Consider the following 17,563-nt stretch of genomic DNA (forward strand, 5'->3'; position numbering starts at 1 on the left):
CTGAGATGAAGGGGTTGTCTCATGAAGAAAGGTTGAGCAGGTTGGGCCTGTACTCATGGAGTTTAGAAGAATGAGAGGTGCGACAGTTCGGAGGTGCGGCGACAGTTCGAGCAGCGCGAGTCCGGGTGCATAGAGAGGCCTATAAAAGGCCCAACGTCGGAAGAGGAGTGACAGTTCGAGCAGCGTGAGTCCGGGGTGCGTGGAGAAGCCTATAAAAGGCCAGCTTGTACAGCTCCAGCCGGGAGAAAAAGCAAAAAAGTAGAAAGAAATCAAAAGGTGACGTCACAGCCAAAGGGGTAAGTGATTGGTTGGTGATTGGTGAGTAGCTTTTCTTTTTCTTTTTTATATCAGTAAGTAACCTTTAGCATTGTTGTCGCCAAATTAAGTGTATCGAAAGGTTAAGTCATGGCAGGAGAGCTCGGTCATGTGATATGCTCCTCCTGTACCATGTGGGAACTCAGGGACACCGGAAACGACTACATGTGCGGGAATTGTATCCACCTCCAGCTCCTGACAGAGCGCATTGCGGAATTGGAGCTGAGGGTGGATTCACTCTGGAGCATCCACGATGCTGAGAATGACGTGTACGTGTAGTGAGTTGGTCTTACCGCAGGTGAAGGGTCCACAGCCAGATAGGGAATGGAAGAGCAGCAGGAAGAGCAGTGCAAGGAAGGTAGTGCAGGGGTCCCCTGCGGTCATCCCCCTGCAAAACAGACACATTGCTTTGAGTACTGTTGAGGGGGATGACTCATCAGGGGAGGGCAGCAACAGCCAAGTTCATGGCACCGTGGCTGGCTCTGCTGCACAGGAGGGCAGGAAAAAGAGTGGGAGAGCGATAGTGATAGGGGATTCAATTGTAAGGGGAATAGATCGGCATTTCTGCGGCCGCAACGGAGACTCCAGGATGGTATATTACCTCCCTGGTGCAAGGGTCAAGGATGTCGGAGCGGGTGCAGGACATTCTGAAAAGGGAGGGTGAACAGCCAGTTGTCGTGGTGCACATTGGTACCAACGAAATAGGTAAAAAAAAAAAGGGATGGGGTCCTACGAAACGAATTTAAGGAGCTAGGAGCTAAATTAAAAAGTAGGACCTCAAAAGTAGTAATCTCAGGATTCCTACCAGTGCCACGTGCTAGTCAGATTAGGAATCGCAGAATAGCTCAGATGAATACGTGGCTTGAGCAGTGGTGCAGCAGGGAGGGATTCAAATTCCTGGGGCATTGGAACCGGTTCTGGGGGAAGTGGGACCAGTACAAACCAGACGGTCTGCACCTAGGCAGCACCGGAACCAATGTCCTAGGGGCGAGTGTTTGCTAGTGCTGTTGGGGAGGAGTTAAACTAATATGGCAGGGGGATGGGAACCAATGCAGGGAGACAGAGGGAAACAAAATGGAGACAGAAGCAAAAGACAGAAAGGAGATGAGTAAAAGTGGAGGGCAGAGAAACCCAAGGCAAAAAACAAAAAGGGCCACTGTACAGCAAAATTCTAAAGGGTCAAAGTGTAATAAAAAGGCAAGCCTGAAAGCTCTGTGCCTCAATGCGAGGAGTATTTGGAACCCAGGAGAAGGCTCTGAGCTAGTTAGAGTGGGTGAGAGCTCAGATGAACAGACCCCAAGAAAGAATGCAAAAGGCAGGAGGCAACAGAGCAGAGTAGCACTGGGGTAAATGTAAACCACAATGTGATAGGAAGGAACAATATGTATGAATATAAAGGGGCTGCAGGAGGGGTCAAAACTAAAAATCGTGGTTTAAAAACTAGTATTAAAACATCTACCTAAACGCACGCAGCATTCGAAATAAAGTAAATGAGTTGACGGCACAAATCATTACAAATGGGTAAGATTTGGTGGCCGTTACAGCAACTGGGAATTAAACATACGGCATCTGCCAATTTGGAAAGATAGACAAGAAGGGAAAGGAGGTGGGGTAGCTCTGTTAATAAAGGATGATATCAGGGCAGTTGTGAGTGACGATATTGGCTCTAATGAACAAAATGTTGAATCATTGTGGTGGAGATTAGAGATAGTAAGGAGAAAAAAGAGTCACTGTGGGCGTAGTTTATAGGTCCCCAAATAACAACTTCACAGTGGGGCAGACAATAATCAAGGGAACAATGGTGGCATGTGAAAAAGGAACGGCAGTAATCATGGGGGATTTTAACCTGCATATCGATTAGTCAAATAAAATCGCACGGGGTAGCCTCGAGGAGGAATTCATAGAATGCATACGGGATTGTTTCTTAGAACAGTATGTTACAGAACCTACAAGGGAGCAAGCTATCTTAGATCTGGTCCTGTGTAATGAGACAGGAATAATAAACGAACTCCGAGTAAAAGATCCTCTCGGAATGAGTGATCATAGTATGGTTGAATTTGTAATACAGATTGAAGGTGAGGAAGTAGTGTCTCAAATGAGCGTACTATGCTTAAACAAAGGAGACTAAAGTGGGATGAGGGCAGTTGGCTAAAGTAGACTGGGAACACAGACTAAACGGTGGCACAATTGAGGAACAGTGGAGGACTTTTAAGGAGCTCTTTCATAATGCTCAACAAAAATATATTCCAGTGAAAAAGAAGGGCGGTAAGAGAAGGGATAATCAGCCGTGGATAACCAAGGAAATAAAGGAGAGTATCAAATTAAAAACCAATGTGTATAAGGTGGCCTAGGTTAGTGGGAAACTAGAAGATTGGGAATGACTAAGAAAGCAATAAAGAAAGGAAAGATAGATTACGAAAGTAAACTTGCGCAAAACATAAAAACAGATAGTAAAAGCTTTTACCGATAAATAAAACAGAAAAGAGTGACTGAAGTAAATGTTGGTCCCTTAGAAGATGAGAAGGGGGATTTAATAATGGGAAATGTGGAAATGACTAAGACCTGAAACAATTATTTTGCTTCGGTCTTCACAGTGGAAGACACAAAAACCATGCCAAAAATTGCTGGTCACGGGAATGTGGGAAGGGAGGACCTTGAGATAATCACCATCACGAGGGGGGTATTGCTGAACAGGCTAATGGGACTCAAGATAGACAAGTCCCCTGGTCCTGATGAAATGTATCCCAGGGTATTAAAAGAGATGGCGGAAGTTATAGCAGATGCATTCGTTATAATCTACCAAAATTCTCTGGGCTCTGGGGAGGTACCATCGGATTGGAAAGCAGCTAATGTAACGCCTCTGTTTAAAAAAGGGGGCAGACAAAAGGCAGGTAACTATAGGCCGGTTAGTTTAACATCTGTAGTGGGGAAAATGCTTGAAGCTATCATTAAGGAAGAAATAGCGGAACATCTAGATCGGAATACTGCAATCAAGCAGACGCAACAGGGATTCATGAAGGGGAAATCATGTTTAACTAATTTACTGGAATTCTTTGAGGATATAACGAGCATGGTGGATAGAAGTGTACCGATGGATGTGGTGTATATAGATTTCCAAAAGGCATTCGATAAGGTGCCACACAAAAGGTTACTGCAGAAGATAAAGGTACGCGGAGTCAGAGGAAATGTATTAGCATGGATCGAGAATTGGCTGGCGAACAGAAAGCAGAGAGTCAGGATAAATGGGTCCTTTTCGGGTTGGAAATCGGTGGTTAGTGGTGTGCCACAGGGATCAGTGCTGGGACCACAATTGTTTACAATATACATAGATGATCTGGAAGAGGGGACAGAGTGTAGTGTAACAAAATTTGCAGATGACACAAATATTAGTGGGAAAGCGGGTTGTATAGAGGACACAGAGAGGCTGCAAAGAGATTTAGATAGGTTAAGCGAATGGGCTACGGTTTGGCAAATGGAATACAATGTCGGAAAATGTGAGGTCATCCACCTTGGGGGAAAAAAAGTGAAAGGGAATATTATTTGAATGGGGAGAAATTACAACATGCTGCGGTGCAGAGGAACCTGGGGGTCCTTGTGCATGAATCCCAAAAAGTTAGTTTGCAGGTGCAGCAGGTAATCAGGAAGGCGAATGGAATGTTGGCCTTCATTGCGAGAGGGATGGAGTACAAAAGCAGGGAGGTCCTGCTGCAAATGTACAGCGTATTGGTGAGGCCACACCTGGAGCACTGCATGCAATTTTGGTCACCTTACTTAAGGAAGGATACACTAGCTTTGGAGGGGGTACAGAGATGATTCACTAGGCTGATTCCGGAGATGAGGGGGTTACCTTATGATGATAGATTGAGTAGACTGGGTCTTTACTCATTGGAGCTCAGATGGATGAGGGGTGATCTTATAGAAACATTTAAAATAATGAAAGGGATAGACAAGATAGAGGCAGAGAGGTTGTTTTCACTAGTCGGGGAGACTAGAACTCAGGAGCACAGCCTCAAAATACGAGGGAGCCAATTTAAAACCGAGTTGAGAAGGAATTTCTTCTCCCAGAGGGTTGTGAATCTGTGGAATTCTCTGCCCAAGGAAGCAGTTGAGGCTAGCTCATTGAATGTATTCAAGTCACAGATAGATAGATTTTTCACCAATAAGGGAATTAAGAGGAGCGGACGGGTAAGTGGAGCTGAGTCCACAGCCAGATCAGCCATGATCTTGTTGAATGGCGGAGCAGGCTCGAGGGGCTAGATGGCCTACTTCTGTTCCAAATTCTTATGTTCTTATGTTGATAAGTACAAGATTTTAAGGGGGCTTGACAAGGTAGATGCAGAGAGGATATTTCCCCTCCTGGGGAATCTAGAACTAGGGGGCATAATTTCAGAATAAGGGGTCACCCATTTAAAACGGAGAGGAGGAATTTCTTCTCTCAGAGGGTCGTGAATCTTTGGAATTCTTTATCCCAGAGCGCTGTGGAAGCTGGATCATTGAATATATTTAAGGTTGCGATTTGAACGATAAGGGAGTCAAGGGCAATAGTGAGCGTGCAGGAAAGTGGAGTTGAGGCCAAGATCAGATCAGCCATGATCTTATTGAATGGCGGAACAGGCTCGAGGGGCCAAACGGCCTATTCCGGCTCCTATTTCTTATGTTCTTGTGTTCTTCTGAGGGAATGAGAATCCACACTTGTAAAATTATTTTTTCCAGAACCAGAGGTTGTTCCGCAGTAATCATCACTTATTCCTGATCCCTGCAAACTAGTGGGCAAGTACTCAAAGTTCACAATGTTGCAGTCATTTCAATTCCAAGTCTGTCGGCGAAGACTGCAACAGTGCACCCCGTGGAGGAGCAGGGTATCTGACAGCAATTTCTGGATTTCTGAGTTCAACCGCACATGTGCGTACTCCAGAAGTTGCTGTCAGATTTCCATTATAATGGTGAGCGTTGAGAGCCTCACCATTATTCTCATCGCAAATTCCGGGCCACTATTCTGGTTTAAGAAAAAATGCTTTTATCTTTATTCAACAAGCATTTATTCTTTTGCACATAAGCCAGTAAGAATAATGAACAGTTTTGTGTACACCACCATTTTGGTCTCCTGTGCATCCCCCACTTCCTTCACCCCACTATTGGTGGCCATGCTTTCAGCTGTCCAGGACCCAAGCTTTGAAAGTCCTTCCCCAAATCTGTCACCTCTCTTTCCTCCTTTAAAATGCTGCTTAAAACCTAGCTCTGTGACCAATGTCTCCTCCTTTGTCTTGGTATCAAGTTTTGTCTGATATGCTCTTGTGAAGTGCCTTTGGATGTTTTACGTTAAAGGTGCTGTATAAAGGCAAGTTATAATTACCTTCGCATTAATGCTTTCTATGCATCAGTATTTACTAGTTACAATAAACAAGAGAATTGTTTGGAACTATCCTGTACCATAAGCTTTGGTTTTCCATCTATGTTTGGCAATTTAAAAAAAATCCAGGAGGTAGCACCAATGTATCATATCATACTCCTGCATCACATATTATAGTACAGGTACAGCATCAGGAATCCGGAAGCCTTGGGAACGAGGCCGCTGCGGATTCTGTGTTTTTCTGGACATCTTTAGAATGTCCCTAATCCGGAAATGCCAGAGCCCAGGTTCGACTATTTCCGGACTCCAGAACGTCTTTCCGACACCCCGAGTCCGGAAACGCCTGGGCCAACGTCGGTAGGTGGGTGACGGGGGGGAAAAATCGGGCGGCCGAGCAGTGGTGGGGTCGGGGGGGGGGCGATGTCGGCAGATGTCCAAGGCGGGGTGGGGGGGGTTTGTCGGCCCGAGGAGAGGTCTGTCCGAAGTCGGCAGCAGTGGCCCAAGGCGGGGTGGGGCTCGGCCGGCAGCAGCTCGAGGACGAGGTCAGCAGTGGGCCAGATTCTGGAATATTTTCCGGACGACCCCACCATAGATCGTCCAGAGGTCCAGATTCCGGAACTCCGTATTCTTGACGCTGTACCTGTACGTGGCAATCAAGCTGAAATTAGTGATATCCTGAGCTAAACAAGTGAGTAAACAAAACAAGCAAATATCAGGTCAGCCAATTTTATTCTTACACACAGGTCAGTTTCATTTTAAGATCTTTTTGAGGCATTTAACTGCGTATTAATGCCCATTCATAAGAGACAATAAACATCTTGTTTTAAGAACTTAAGAAATAGGAGCAGGAGTAGGCCATTTGGCCCCTCGAGCCTGCTCTGCCATTCAATATTATGACTGATCTGATCATGGACTCAGCTCCACTTCCCTGCCCACTCCCCATAACCCTTTACTCCCTCGAGCCTGCTCTGCCATTCAATATTATGACTGATCTGATCATGGATTCAGCTCCACTTCCCTGCCCACTCCCCATAACCCTTTACTCCCTCATCGCTCTATCTCCGTCTTAAATATATTCAATGATCCAGCTTCCACAACTCTTCGGGGCAGAGAATTCCATACACTTACAACTCTGAGAAGAAATTTTTCTCATCTCAGTTTTAAATGGGCGGCCCCTTATTCTAAGACTATGTCCCCTAGAGTTTGAGTTTCCTCTACGAGTGGAAATATCCTCTCTGCATCCACCTTGTCGAGCCCCCTCGCTATCTTATATGTTTCGATAAGATCACCTCTCATTCTTCTGAACTCCAATGTGTATAGGCCCAACCTACTCAACCTATCTTCATAAGTCAACCTGCTGAGCTCCAGAATCAACCTAGTGAACTTTCTCTGAACAGCCTCCAATGCAAGTGTATCCTTCCTTAAATACGGAGATCAAAACTGTATGCAGCACTCCAGGTGTGGCCTCACCAATACCCTGTACAGTTGTAGCAGGACTTCTCTGCTTTTATACTTCATCCCCCTTGCAATAAAGGCCAACATTTAATTTGCCTTCCTGATTACTTGCTGTACCTGCATACTAACTTTTTGTGATTCATGCACAAGGACCCCCAGGTCCCTCTGTACTGCTGCACTTTGCAATTTTTCTCCATTTAAATTATAATTTGCTTTTCTATTATTTCTGCCAAAGTGGATAACCTCTCATTTTTTCACATTATACTCCATCTCCAAATTTTTGCTCACTCACTTAGCCTGTCAATATCCCTTTGCAGATTTTGTGTGTTCTCCTCACAATTTGCTTTCCCACCCATCTTTGTATCACCAGCAAACTTGGCTACATTACACTCAGTCCCTTCATCCAAGTCATTAATATAGATTATAAATAGTTTAGGACCCAGCACCGATCCCTGCTGCACCTCACTAGTCATTGTTTGCCAACCGGAAAATGACCCATTTATCCCGACTCTCTGCTTTCTGTTAGTTTGCCAATTCTCTATCCATGCTAATATATTACCCCCAACCCCATGTACTTTTATCTCATGCAGTAACCTTTTATGTGGCACCTTATCAAATGCCTTATGGAGATCCAAATACACCAAATCCACTGGTTCCCCCTTATCCACCCTGCTCGTTACATCCTCAAGGAACTCCAGCAAATTTGTCAAACAGGATTTTCTTTTCATAAAACTATGCTGACTCTGCTTGATTGAATCATGCTCTTCCAAATGTCCAGCTACTGCTTCCTTAATAATGGACGCCAGTATTTTCCCCAACGACAGATGTTAGGCTAACTGGTCTATAGTTTTCTGCTTTTTGTCTGCCTCCTTTTTTAAATAGGGGCGTTACATTTGCGGTTTTCCAATCCGCTGGGACCGCCCCAGAATCCAGGGGATTTTGATAGTTTACAACCAATGCATCCACTTCGTTTAAGACCCTAGGATGCAAGTTATCAGGTCCAGGGGACTTGTCCGCCCTTAGTCCCATTATTTTACCGAGTAATACTTCATTAGTGATGGTGATTGTATTAAGTTCCTCCCTCCCTATAGCTCCTTGATTATCCACTATTGGGATATTTTTAGTGTCTTCTACCGTGAAGACCGATACAAAATACTTGTTCAATGTCTCTGCCATTTCCCTGTTCTCCATTATTAATTCCTCAGTCTCATCCACTCTTTTCCTTTTTATGTACCTGTAGAAACTCTTACGATCTATTTTTATATTTCGTGCTAGTTTACTTTCATAATCTATCTTCCCTTTCTTTATCATTTTTTTTATATCATTCTTTGCGGGCATTTAAAAATTTCCCAATCCTCTGGCCTCCCACTAGTCTTGGCCACATTGTATGCCCTTGTTTTTAATTTGATACCATCCCGTATTTCCTTAGTTAGCCAAAGATGGTTATCTCTTCTCTTAGTCTTTTCTTCTCATTGGGATATATTTTTGTTGCGAGTTATGAAATTCTTATGTTCTCTGGTGAATACAGATGCAAGTCGAGGCATGTGTAAAAAAAATGACATAAAAATGACACTATGAAAATAGAATTATAAAATAACTGCTGGTATATATTGAATATGTACCATTTCTAAACATTGAACAGATGTCTCTAATGCAGTTTGTAGCTCAAAGTCCATTAGCAACATTTGCACAGCAAACAGACCATTTCCCTTTTACTGTAATTGAAATAAATTTCAAAATTTAGCTTTGAGAACTTAAGTAATAATTATCTGCTCATCTGTAATTATTGTTTGTTTTCAAAAGGAAACATTTCCTTTTCCACTATTTATGATTACAGAAAACAATACTATAAACTAAATTTGCATTGTGACTGGCAAGTGATCAAAACTACAGTGCATGTGCCACAAGCTAACCAGTTAATACAGGTGTAGCGTCCAAAATCCGGAGTGCCGCAATCCGGAATGTTCCTGCCACCAATCGGTCCGGATTTCGGGTCGCCCAGAATCCGTAAAATGTTCCGGAATCCGGACTCGCCGACCTCGGGCCTCGCCGGCCTGCCCTTACCTCGGGGCCTCCTCGCTGGCCTGCCCAAACAGCTCCTCCTCGGCGGCAGGGTCCCACCCGAACAGTTGCTCCTTGGCGACGGGGCCCCGCTCGACGACCTTATCGACAGCACCGGCAGCCTGAACAGCTCCTCGGCGAGCGAGTACCTTCCCACCCGCCCTTTCTTACCTTCTGAAATCCAAAAATACCCGAACCTGTGCTCGGGTGTTTCCGGATTCGTGACGTCAGAAAGAAGTTTCAAAATCCGGAAAAAACGCAGAATCCGGAACAGCCTCAGTCACGAATTCTGGACGCTGCACCTATAATTAAGACACAAGACATACTTGTGTTTAATTTGATATTTAAAAAAAATGAAAACTGCAGTTTTAACCCAGTTAATGACGGATATAAATACCATCAATGTAAAATTATAATAGTTGTAAGCTATAAAGCTAACAATTTTCAAGAAGGCTGAAGGAAAAAATGCAAACTTCAGTTGGTACAGACCATTATGCAAGGCTGAGTTTACTATATTTTTCCCCATCTTCAATGCCAGATGCAGGGATGTATAATTTAGTAAGTTGAGTTTTATATTTTGACACAACATACATAAAGTATTCAACAAGCTTCCACTTTGATTTCGTATTGTAAGAACATTCATAAAAATAGATTATGGAAATTATTCATGTGGCTATCATTTTCAATAACATTTTTGGTTTCTAATGAAAAATACAAAGACATATGTACAGAAAGCAACAGACCAAGGCAGAGGTTTGAAATGTTTACTGTTACTTACAATAACTTATTTTATTCATTGATATTAAATTATTATTGCCAATAATTTAATTTGGAAGCAATCTGACATTCTGGAAAGCAGTGAGGTCTGAATAATTCTTAGTGTGGCAAATGCCAGGTGAAGGATGAAAAGATAAATGTTAAAGCCTTTGCAGCTTGGTCCTTTGTGAATTGGGTAATTCCTTTCTTATTTAAATAAACTGGCTATAAAACCAGCGTTGAACAAGAATGCAAAGAATGAAGCAGGACATGGAATAAAATGCTAATTCGGTCTGTAAGTCTAAATTGTGCAGGTGTAACTTAACAAGCTTCAACAAGTTGAGCAATAGAGATTTTCAGATATTGTAGACTACTTACCAAAGCAAGCTTCAGACTGCTTTGATCTTTTATGTCAGCTAGCTTTAGTGTGATGACAGATATCCAGGATCTCATCATCATCACAGGCGGTCCTTTGAACGAGGATGACTTGCTTCCATGAGTTCACAGGTGTTTCAATGAAGGACCCGATGTTCCAGTCCTGAACTCCGATTGAGGGGGTGGAAGATGCCTGTGCGTGAATTTTTTTAACGTGCGGTGACCGTTGGACACCAGCCACCACACGGGCTTGACAGAGTTAGGTCTTGGTCCAGTGGCAAGGATTAACCAAGACGACTGGAGACCTGCTCTGCTGCACGGCGGACCTAGCGCGCATACATATTGCAGTGTGGGCTGGCCCGTGCTGCCCCTGGGCCCCGTACCCTCATCTGTCGCATCTCCACCACGATCTCGCACCGCTCCTCCGCCATAAACATTCACCGCAACTTGCCACAAACACTTGCCGCTCATGCACCCCGACCTTCCCACTCCTCTGTACCTGGGTCCTGCCAATGTTCCTGCCCACGCACCAAAATGGCGACCAGGATCAAGGCCACCATCAACAACGTCCCTCTAATAGACTATTTTAGTTAGAAGTGGAATTACTCTGTGCAATGTAAAAAAAAAAGGGCAGTGCGTTTTTATGAAAGTATTAAAGGGGTAAAAAATACTAAATATATTCTTAGAAAAATAAACAGAGGATGAACTGGCATTGCAATAAAATAAACTACAAAAATGCTCTAGGGATCGGAATTTACATTATCCCTTGAATTTTCTCACTCAAGAGATTACAAATGTTGTACTTCCAAAGATATTGACTGCCCTTTGGAAGAAATGCACACTGAATTTTATTTTATGATTTAAGAATAAATCTCTCATTATCTCAAGAAAACATGTCAAATATGAATGGAAAAGTTTGTCAAGGCAATATCCCTTTCGATCTCTTATTACGTATAGTTACACAGAAAAATTGTTAAATTGGTGTAGATCATAGCAGCAATGCCATTCTTAACTACCTCGTGCCAAGCAGTAAAACTGGGACGTAGAAACAATTTGCACTACTAAGGACACAGCAAGGATTAGGGTACATCACAATTGCATCTCAGTTTAATTATGTGAACACAAGTGTGTCCATTTGTTGAATTACAAAATACAAATGCTCTTTAATCGGGATCAAGGTTTATTTTGTTACAAAATTATTTTAAAGACGAACCAAAGAAATAAAGGATCAAAATTTTTAACTAGCACGAACAGAGTAGGTATTTTGGCAAAGAATTTGACCTGCCACTTTTGGTGAAACGGTTAGAAAAACTAGTTCAACAAATAAGCACAGAAGTTTTCCCTTGAATCTGCCAGCAGTTCTTCTGCCAAATGGGTTTGGGACTGGATGCCTCCAATAAAAAAAGTTTCACTGAAACTTGGCTTACACAGTTCGCAGCACCTTCCCTCTTACTGAAACCTCCCCGATTGCCTATACTTTTCACCACCTGCCTTCCCCAAACCACTCTGGTAACCAAATCGCATCTTGATATCTCAGTACTTTCTCACCTTGTTCCACCTCCTATTGCTCCTTTAAGAACCTCGTTATCTACCGGACTCAAGTCCCATCCTAATTTTCTCACCGGGGTATCCTCACTCCTTTCCTCCCCAAGCTTGCCCACTGGTTGACTTATCCTCAGTGATTTTAGTCTTGATCTCAGCTCCCCTTGCTTTTGCTCCTCCAAATTCACTGACCACCTGTTCTCCCTGTACCAATCCTGCCACATAAGCACCTTTATGCATATTCACAGCCACCCCCTTGACCTTGCCATCTCCAGTGGCTTCTCCAGTGTCATTGTCTCAATCACTGACCATTTTCTTCTATCAGTCATGACCAACCCCTATACGTTCTTCTAACCCTACTTCCTTCCATGTCTTTCTCAGGAAAAACTCCCCCCAATTTACTTACAACTACACTTTCTAAATTCCAACTGCCTCGCCTTTGGCCTCCTATTGCCCATAATCCACTGGTATGGCTACCATTTTCATTTCCTTAAGTCCACGAGCTGACTTGATCAAATCTGGCACACAACTGGTTTAGCCATCCATCAGATTTAGCCAGACCATATCAAATGCTATTGGGTCTCGCTCTTCTCTGCCAAAAACCACCAACTCCTTCAGGATTATCCAAGGGAACAAAAGGTATCCACCGGCTTCTTTTCTCCACTAACCCCTGCTGCCTCCATCCTGACAAAGTGTGAGGATCTCGAGGACTTCTTTGGCACCAGGTTTGAGACCATCCATGCAGCTGCATCTACTGCTTTCCCCACCAAGCCAAACCTTCCCCCACCAAGCCAAACCTTCCCCCAGGCTGTCCCCTGCTCTAGCTCTAAAATCAACATCTTTTCTCTAGTTTCTCTCCTAACTACCCCTGTGCGCTAGTCAAGCTTATCTTGTCCATGAGTCTCACTTCCTGCTCTTTTGACCCCATTCCAATTAGACTGCCATCAGCACAGCTTCTCTTCCTGGCTCACATGTGAGCTAACATTATAAATGGTTCCCCCTACTCCAGTACTGTTCCTTTCCCTTTCAAAACAATCACAGTCCTCAAAAAAAAAATACCCCTGATCCACAGTCCATGCAAACAACCTCGCAGTCTCCAATCTACTTTTCCCTCCAAAGTTCTTGAATGCATTGTCACCTCCCAAATCCATACCCATATTTCCTGCAACTCCATGTTTAAATCTCTCCAATCAGGTTTCTGCCTCACTTTAGCATCAAAACAACCGTAACCAAAGTCACAAATGACATCCTTTTTGACTGTGGTTTATTATTGCTCCTCATCCTCCTCAACCTCTCTGCAGCCTATGGCACAGTCAACCATACCATCCTCCACCAACATCTTCCCTCTGCTGTTCATCTCCATAGAATCGCCCTTGCTTGGTTACACTCTTACCTATCTATTGCCAGAACCCTTCCAGTAAAGGCTTTTCTTGCTGCCCCAATACCGTTACTTTCAGAGTCCCACCAAGGATCTACCCTTGGCCCCCTCCTCTTACTCATTTACATACTGCCCTTCTGGATGTCATCTGCAGGTAAGGCATCAGCTTCCACATGCACACAGACGATGTTCAGCTCTATCTCTCCACTACATCTCTTAACCTCCCTTCCTCCCCACCCCATACCTTGGCCAGCAATTCCATCTTTCTTCCCGGCCAGTGTTTCAAGGCGAGTCAGATGGTTCACAAATCTATTAAATTCCAAGCTCAGGTTCGGACTCCACATAATCAAAAAGACCGCCGAGCTTTCATTTCCATAACATTGCTCAACTCCGCCCCTATCTCAGCTATTAAAACCTGCACATTTCACCTCCAGACTTAACTATTCAACAACAAAGACTTGCATTTATTTAATTCCTTTAACATAAAACATCCCAAAGTTCTTCACAGGAGCATTATAAAACAAAATTGGACATCGAGGCGGAGGGCTTTAGGGAGGAAATTCCAGAACTTAGGGCCTAGATAGCTGAAGCCACAGCTAACAATAGCGGAGAGATTAAAATTGGGGATGCACAAGAGTTGGAAGATCTTGGAGGGTTGTAGGGCTGGTGAAGGTTAGAGAGACAGGGAGATGCGAGTCCATGGAGGAATTTGAAAACAAGGATGAGAATTTAAAAATTGAGCGAATCCCAGACTGGGACCAAATGTAGGTCAGCGAGCACAGTGGTGATGGGGGAAACAGGACTTGGTAAGTATTAGGATACAGGCAGCAAAGTTTTGGATGATCTCAGGTTTGTGGAGGATGGAAGATGGGAGCGCGTTCAAATAGTCGCGTCTAGAGGTAACAAAGCTGTGGATGAAAGTTTCACCAGATGAGCTGAGGCAGGGCGGAGTCAAGCAGTGTTCCGGAGGTGGAAGTAGGTGGTCTTGGCGATGGAGCGGTTATGTAGTCAGAAGCTCATCTCAGTGTCAACTACCAAGGTATTCTAATGCTTTCTGGCCAACCTCAAAGTCTTTACCCTCTAAACCTCTGCTCTTCCAAAACTCTCTTACCCATATTATATCTCACTCACCCATAACCTTGCCCTTGCCATTGGCTCCCCAGACCCCCAATGCTTCTAATTTAAAATTCTCATCCCCATGTTTAAATCCCTCCCCATCTCAGTATCCTCCTTTATCCCTAAAAACCCCGCTTCTGAACTCTCAGTTCCTCTGACTCTGACATCTTGTATGTCTTTATCTAACTCCCACCATTCGCCAAACCATTAGTGGCCGTGCCTTCAGGTGTCTAGGCCCATGCGCTGACATTCGCTCCCTAAAATCCTCCATCTCGCCTCCTCTGACTAATATCCAGTAAAGAAGCAAGGTCAGTCAAATTAATGTCCCCCCAACATAAAAATTGTTTAACTAAGAAAAATAACTAAAGATGGCATTTTGTCTTTCTCACTGGTGTGTCTGGTCTCATTCTCATGTGAAGCCTTTATTAGAGCTGTGCAAGAAGGATGTTGTAACTATCATTCAAATTGGTTTATAATTGTCCAAGATGCAAGCCACCACATTTTGCATATCAATTAGGCTTGAGTGGAGCATAAACACAGGCATTGACCTGTTGGGCCAAATGGCCTGTTTCTGTGCTGTAAACACTTTGCAATGTTATGCTCCAGAAAGTTTCTGTATGTTGGTCATTTTATTACATCATAAGGCAAATGCATCATGATACAGAAATGCATCAAACTAAATATTCTATTATAATTAATTTGTTCAACTCATTTTCTAAACTTGCCAAATATTTTCCCTTCCCTTATATAATTCTACATGCACCCAACTTCCTCAAACACCTTGTACTTATGCACAAATGTTGACAGGCTATCACATCTGAACCTGCTCATGTCTTCACCCAACATTCGCAAAAGTGCAATTCCAATAGGGGTCACTGGATATCAAGAGAGGGAACCCTAGCCAACTTTGCCCTCCCTATCGGAGGGATAGGGGCCAATTATAGCACCCATTATAGCTGAAATTAACTAACAGCACAGAACAGAAATCAAACCTGCTCTGTATGCTTCGACTACTCAATGGATAAAAGTCATTAATTCATCAGTATCTAAATTGTATTAATGAAATCAAAGCACAAATGTTCCTATAGTACCTAAGCAGTTGAATTTTGTAAATATCTGAATAGCAGCCATTATAATCTGCTTTTTGCTCTCCTCTACTATTTTAATTTTTTTCATTTGACATCACTTTATAACATATTCACAACCAGGTAGGCTGCAGCTACAGACATGCATATAGAGCAGAGGTATATAAACAGACCTAGAAAATATATTTTAAAGACCTAGACATTCAATGTGAAAACAAAAATTAAGGACAGCCATCAAATAAACAACCTGAGCATTTGCACAAATCCAGAAAGTGTTTTTCCAATTTATACCAATGAAGGGTAAAAGAACAAAACATTGCAATAATGTATTCACAATTCTGGAAATTGAAAAACTTTTGCAGTAAAGTTTTAAGAAATTTGAATAAACCAATGTAGTCTTTGAAACAATACTCCAGGCCTGTGTAGAAATACATGACATCCTTACAATCTGTTCCCTAGCAAACAGCTCCACCTTGAGGATTGATGAACTCAAAAGAATCATTTTACAATCCACTGAAAGTTTTCATTCTCTATTGTCATTTATAAAAATATATTTTAAAAATCATTTGGAATCTGCAGATTATAATAATTGGTTACAGAGCACTATATTACAAGACAAAGAACAAATAAATTCTAAAGGGAACTTTTACTCAAATGAATTTTTAAAAAATTAACATTTGGCTATCCCAGTACTGAATTAAATTTTTTTTTCCATTTTCCAGAGGAGGGGAGCAGAAAAAGGGCTGGCCATGTGCCAATATCAGGAAACTGAGTTGCTGAAAGACTTCTTAAAAACTACTTAATGTTTTAACATTAAAACACTAGTTCATCCGCCACCTTCCACAAATCAAATGGTCCAGTCCAAAGAGTCACTCACAACGAAAGAAAGATAACAAATATATGCACATTGCCAATCCCATTAAACATCCCAGCTTTTCAAAGGTGTGTTTAATTAATGGAGAAGAAAAGTTTCATACGAGTACTTTCCCAGCTGATGTGGCTTTTTGGGTCAAGCAGTTCTGGAGCAGTCTTCCTAGGAGGCCTCTTTAGGATACACATGGTTGCTCTTAGACTGCAGCATCACCAGAGCAGCCTAGGAGGCTCAACTCAAGGGTCCCCATTCTACTAAGAAATTAAGACATCAAAACCCCATTAATATCCAGCAATCCCTGCTGGAACTCTGTGGGCAGGCATTAGAGCTGGTTGTGCCTGCAAGGGTCCCTCAGTCAAATAGCCTGCCAATACTCGCCATCAAGGCTCACACATGAACAATGATCACTGTGGTGAGGTGATGAAAGGCAACTGGCAGCCCAGTACCCCAGGAAGGGGAAAGGATAGAAGAAAAAAAATATATAAATATAAACAAACAATGTAAAAAAAATGTTCTTCACTTTTAAAAGTTACTTGCTCATCTCTTTAAAGTTTTCCGCATCACATACTCAGCTCCCAAATGTTTCAATATTTCCAAGTGGTATCTTTGCCAATCCAGGAAAGGATATGGACTTATTTTGTTACTTGTTACTATATAATTTGTACTTTGAGCTCAGAACGCTGGGAAACAAGCATGTCAACAAACTTCAAGGAGATTAGAATTCCTTCCCTTCCCTCCCCATTACAACAGTGATGATACATCCAAAAATGTGTTGGCTACAAACAACAGCAACTTATATAAATACAAGAACCTTTAATGGTCTCAAGACGCATCACAGGAGCATTGCACATTACATAGGCTGAGGGTCAAAGAGGTAGGTTTTGAGGAGTGTCTTAAAGGAAGAGAGGTAGAGGAGCTTAGGGAGGGAATTCCAAAACTTAGGGCCTTGGCAGCTGAAGGGAAAGCCAAATGGTGGAGCGTTTAAAATCGAGGGGCCAGAATTAGAAGAGCACGGTGATCTTGGAGAGTTGTGGGGCGGGAGGAGAATACAATAATTTATATTTATCATCATCATCATAGGCAATTCCTCGGAATCAAGGAAGACTTGCCTTTACTCTTAAAATGAGTCCTTAGGTGGCTGAACTGTCCAATACGAGAGCCACAGTTCCTGTCACAGGTGGGACAGATAGTCGTTGAGGGTGGGTGGGACAAGTTTGCCGCATGCTCTCTCTGCTGCCTGCGCTTGATTTCTGCATGCT

At 43.0% G+C, this 17,563-nt stretch overlaps 1 protein-coding gene across 7 annotated transcripts in view; it reads right to left on the bottom strand.

The window, feature by feature from the left end:
• The window catches only part of mipol1 (mirror-image polydactyly 1), a 442,941-nt gene that overhangs the window by 408,187 nt on the left and 17,191 nt on the right, over positions 1–17,563 (bottom strand). The window contains exon 2 of one of the 7 annotated variants that reach the window (XM_070879093.1): positions 9,353–9,483. The exons of the other annotated variants lie outside the window; for them this stretch is intronic. The gene's annotated coding sequence lies outside the window, so the exon portion shown is untranslated. The remainder of the gene's footprint in view (positions 1–9,352; positions 9,484–17,563) is intronic. 7 annotated transcript variants of the gene reach the window in all.

Source organism: Pristiophorus japonicus, chromosome 4 (assembly GCF_044704955.1).
Source record: "Pristiophorus japonicus isolate sPriJap1 chromosome 4, sPriJap1.hap1, whole genome shotgun sequence".
NCBI lineage: Eukaryota > Metazoa > Chordata > Chondrichthyes > Pristiophoridae > Pristiophorus > Pristiophorus japonicus.